We start from the raw sequence: 5805 nt of genomic DNA, 5'->3' as shown, positions 1-5805 counted from the left end.
TGTGGCTGACTCAAGCCTGACAGATGAAAAGGGCCTTCTATTTTAGGACACTGATGGCAGAGCTTCATTCTGTGTCTCTGTCTGGGCGAGGCCAGTCAGAAATAGCTGACCTTCCCCTAACTAATCAGGGATTGACTTGAAATATTATTGCAGCTGGTGCATCAACATCAGCGGAGATGGCGATGGCGATGCAATGGCTCTGTCCGTCCACGTGAACTGCGTTACAGGGCACGTAGTAGCAGCAAGGACTTCCAAAGTTCAGGCTTGGTGGTGAATGTTTCCTTGGCTCCTAGTGGGGAAGGAAACACAGGCAACGCTTTAGAAGTTACTGTAAGTCACGTTAGTGAGTGAAGGCTGAGAATTTTTTATGGAACTTTGAAAACATGGTTAGCCAGATTGCAGAGATGCCTTTGAAAAATCATAACTTACTACAAATCGAGTCAGCTTTAAAAATCTACATCTTATCCTTAAAGTAATAGCTTTAACGACACTAAGCACTTAACTGATTTATTTACTCAGAGGCATCTTACCTCCATATATCACAAATGTATGCAATCAAAAATTCCTCCCAGCACCTGATAAAGAAACTTCAATCTTTTTTAAAAAGGAGACACTTTCCCATACATGTGTGTTGGCCGTTTTGGAGGATGATGAGGTAACACATTTGAACTCCAGGGACTCACTACACAAGAAAGGCTTTTCCAGCAACTTCCTTTCATGCCAAGCAGGCCCTCCCAAACATCTCTAGTGGATTACAGGGCATGCTTCTGCAGAGATTTGTTGAGTTCATTATGCACCAGACCCTGCACCGGGTCCTTACCCAATAAATTTCCCCTGGCATTACCTTTCACCAGAGTAGAAAACATTCCACTGACTTCCCATGCTAGGAAGTGCTGGGAGCAAGAGAAGGATAAAGTCAGTTTAGTCCACAAAATGTCTGTCACAAAATTTTTATTGCGACAGACTTAGGTCTCCAGACAGATGGACTCCTGCTTCCAGTATCCCAGTATCCGTTTGGACAGTGCAGCAGTGTGCTGAGGGAGAGCAAGGAAAAGACTGCTTCTACCCCTTCCTTGTTTCCAGACAGATGAACCAGAGATGTGTCCTGAGTGTTTTTATAACACCACATTATCTGCCTGATATTTGCATTTGTTACAAGTCATATTTTATTCAAACCTGATACTATACCAACTTCATACAGAAGCACATCTGATATTTTGTGGCCTTTCTGCATTGCACAGTCCCAGTGTATGCAGAGCAGTAAATGAATTTTCAGTCAAACAGACTCTTTTTGTCATATTTGCTTTCCCTGTCAGCCACTGGTGCGGTTCACTTTCCTATAGCAGAGGGAGTGGTGTTTGGAAACATCACTTTGGAAAGGGATGTTTTATTGTTCTTTACGTTATTAAAGAACAAGAAAAGACTTAGGGAAAAAGAAGAACACATAGAATGCGCTATAAAAGAAACAGGGCATATTTTAGAAAAGGATTAGTTGCAGGTTAGAATAATGCTTTAACTTTTGGTTAGTCCTGAAGCAGTGAGGCAGGTGGATCGGATGATTGTTGTAGGTCTCTACAAAACTGAAATATTCTATTCTATTCTGTTCTATTCTGTTCTAATGTGTTCAAAACCAAAAAAAAAAAGGAAGAAGAAGAAACAAGGTAGGATAAACATGCCCAAATTTAGACTTCACATGAGCTAGATGTCTTTCCATTATAACCAATAGTGACTTAGTCAATACAGTCAGTGGAGCCTGGCGAGCAGTTCAGCACAACCTATATTAGACTCAGAGATCTCGGTTCAATCACTCGGGCAGACCCCTAGCTCTAGCTAGTTCCCAAGGTATCCAACTGGCTCTCAGCTGCCACTCCAGAAGGGTGTATTTCTCTCCCAGTTTTAACAATATCTGCCAGCCCCATGCAGAGGTCTTAGGTACCCTCTTTCACCTCGAATGGCACTAGGAGCCTACATGATGGCAACTGAATCAAGCCTGCACAGAGGGATACAGTTGACTTAGTGTTATCTCCCATCATTGGATGTTCCAGGATGTCTAAGGCATCTACATTTGGCAGGCACATATGACAAGGGACTTAGAGGAGACCCACACCTTTCTTGAATGACAACTACAGGCCAGGTTCACACCACCTAAAAGTGATGATAGATACCTTTGTTTAGATGGCTGAAACCAATCTCCATTAGATAGCCAGGTCATTCTGGAGGCACTACTGAGTGTTTTAACCAGATCTCCATCTCTGTTAGACAGCAGCACAGATTCCTGTTTCACGTAGAGAGGTCTGAATGCAAAGGTGTTAATCTGGAACTGAATCCCACTCAGTGGGCTGAAATTCCCAACTATTTTGCTGTTGTATGGGTGGCCTTAGAAAGCACTGGCCCAAAGCTCAAGAAATTTTATTCAGTAAAATCCAGAGATGCAGATAGTCACAACATAAACAAAATCAATGATATAAAGGTCTTCATGATATCCATTAAAAAACAAACAAACAAACAAACAAACAGATAAAATTGAATTAATTCTGATGTGCTGTTTAACATAATGTCATTTGGCTCATCTTCAATAGTGTTATTTTTCAGTGTTACAAGATATGTTTATAACCTCCAAAATACCAACTGGACAGAGCTATGTATGAGTACTGCAAAAGGGGACAAACCTGCAGTTGGTGAATTCTGACAGTGAAAATAATACAAATACTTTTTGCTCTCATGCTCTCATGCTACAATTCTCAAAGGTCTTTTCAAAAATGGTTATGCACTACTATTGATACCTGTAACTAAGGAAACTGTGACACACAATGGTGAAATGGCTTTTTCAACGTTACACCAGAAGGAAAAAGAGAACTCCAACCACCTGATTCAGCCACCGAACCACAAATAAAAGAAATAAAAAGGCTGGTTTCAGTCTTATTGCACCTACGTGGCTTCAGGTCAGAAATACGTTGGTGACTCCATGAACCCATTTCTGCATGAGAGGAACTTACTCTCATGAGTAGCTTCACTGAAATCATTTGCATGAAAAGTTTCACTGAATTCAAACGACAACCAAATCACTGCCTGTGCAGTACAAGTATTTATTTTTTAATATACTGTATATGCACTCTGGTCTCAGTTTAGCATGTTCATCCTGAGAGGATCTAATTTAATTATATTCTTTTATATTTATGGCACATTGTCTGGCAGTGCTATCTTCCACATACTCTAACATCTCCAGTATTACGCCCGGCTATGTCAGGAATGAATCAGAAGCCATGTTAAGACTTGTTATGTCAGCTTGAAAATTCTTGTTATCCACTACTTGAATACTCACAGAAAGTCTCAGGGCAGTTTTCCTTCAATTCAATTAAATTCTGAAGTTTCCTCAAAAGATAAGAAAAAGTTTCAAGGCAGGGAAAACAGGGCCAGGCTTATCAAGCCAAAACAATCATTATTCTGAATCTTGAACAAGGTCATTCCCCAATTCCTTCCAAAACTCCTAAATTCCTACAGAAAGAGTGGCATTTAAAAATCAAAGTGACTTAGCCAAATTTACCCCTACTAGAATGACAACAAAGTAATTAAATCAGTTTTAATATACAATCTATTTGGCCAATTAAGCCCAACATTCATTGATTTTGTTGATTCACAGTGTGAAGATTGAAGTCCCCCACATGATGGATGGATTCCAATCTCATTTAATAAAGCTGGCAAAAGTTTCATGATTTTATTTCTGTTTATAATCCAGATAGATAGGGCTAAACTCACTCCTAAATCTGCATATTTTATTCATGTATCTAAATAGCTCCAGCTTCAATATAGTATCTGAGCCCCTCCTTGTATTTAAAAATAGAAAAGAAGAAAAAAAAAAAAACACAAACCAAAACAATAGCAGGCTGTTTCTTTCTTCCTTTTCCATCTGAAGGAGAAAAAGCTTGATTAGTTTATAGGAGGGGGAGGTTGTTTATTTGCTTGTTTATGTTTGTGTGTGATTGAGTAAATGTCGTGTGTGTGTATGTTTGGACTTGGCAGGCAGCTCCTTATCTGTGCTGGCAGATATGTCCATGATCTAAAAACAGCCTTTTAGAACTGGCTGAATGTCTCACTATACACCAAGAAACAATTTCAGCAGCTGCCTCAGAGCCGAGTCCTTCCGAGACCTCACTGCCCATTTACTGTTGAAGAAAAACATTCTGAACAGCCATGAAGTATCTCACCCGCCGATTCAGATCCTCATCCTGTGCATCCTCCCCAGCTGGGCAGTATGTTGTCCATTGCACCTACACGATCAATTGTCAGCAGCGTGCTGGGCAGACATAGAGCATAGTACACCTTGTCCATTAAATCTTTGGCTGGGATTCATCTTACCTAACACTAGACAGCTGCAAGGTAGCTGTCTCCAATTTAGCCAGTCACATCAGGTTTCCTTTACAGTCATATTGGCACTTTTAGGGCACAGTCCATCTGACCTATTTTTGGATGACTACTTCAATGTGCAACAAATCACACCTTAAAAATTCAATTTTTTTTTTTTTCTCCATTGACTAAAACAAGACCTGGAACAACTAGTTCGAGATATGACCACTTTAATCTTAATGCTATGGTAAATCAGGCCACAAATCACCAAATCACAGAACGATTGAGGTTGGCAGGCATCTCTGGAGGTCACTTTGTCCAACCCAAGTAGCTCAAGCAGGGCCACCTAGAGCTGGTTGCTCAGGACCATGTCCAGGTGGCTTTTGAGTATCTCCAAGGCTGGACACTCCAGAACCTCCCTGGGCAAACTATGCCCATGCTCGGTCAACCTCACAGTAAAAAAATGTTTCCTGACGTTCAGAGGGAACATACTGTATTTCGGGTTGTGCCCATTGCCTCTGGTCCTGTCACTGGGCACCACTGAAAAGAGCCTGGCTCTGTCCTCTTTATACCCTCCCCTCAGATATTTATATACATCTAAAAGATCCCCCCCGAGCCTTCTCCTCTCCAGGCTGAACAGTCCCAGCTCTCTCAGCTTTTCCTCATAGGAAACATGCTCCAGTACCTTCACCATCTTAGTGGCCCTTCATTGGACTCTCTTCAGTATGTTCATGTCTCTCTTGTTCTGGGGAGCCCAGAAATGGACTCAGCACTCCAAGTGTGGCCTCACCAGTGCTGAGTGAAGAGGAAGGATCACCTCCCTCAACTTGCTGGCAACTTGCCTAATGCAGACCAGGACACCGTTCACCTTCCTTGCAGCAAGGGCACATTTTTGGCTCATGTAAAACCCGAGTAGGGATTGTAGAGAGCACAAGTCTACACATGGATGAAACCAAACCATTCTGAACACAGGTATCACGAAGTCATTCGTTCCACATAAGCTATGCTAAACTCATGAAGAGACAGATGATGGTAACTGCACTTCTAACCTAAAGACAAGAAGCAGCCTATATCCCACCAACAGCTTCAACAGGAACTCTAATAAACAAGAACAACCTTCTTTATGAGCCATTATAACTACACATTTTAATGTATCCAGGGATTATATCATACACTCTGCTTATTTACTGTGTGGGAGGTAATGAAAACTACAGACTCTCCTTCCCATTTCTATCAGCACAACCTGGTAGAACACGTATTTTCAGGAACGCATGATAGACTTGCAGCTACCCAGATGAACAAAGCTGCAGGGTGTATATCCCATTTGGACCCTACCTCATACCCTCTCTGTATGCAGGACTTTGATGCTCTACAAAGCATCACAGATCTATTCAGCCACAGAACGGAAAACTTTAGTATGACTGTGAGTGGGTCCCTCTGTTTCATATATCCCATTCCGCA

The sequence above is a fragment of the Vanellus vanellus genome (assembly GCF_965231255.1).
Source record: "Vanellus vanellus genome assembly, chromosome: 1".
Lineage (NCBI taxonomy): Eukaryota > Metazoa > Chordata > Aves > Charadriiformes > Charadriidae > Vanellus > Vanellus vanellus.
The sequence above is the reverse complement of the archived record's forward strand: the minus strand, read 5'-3'. Positions refer to the sequence as shown.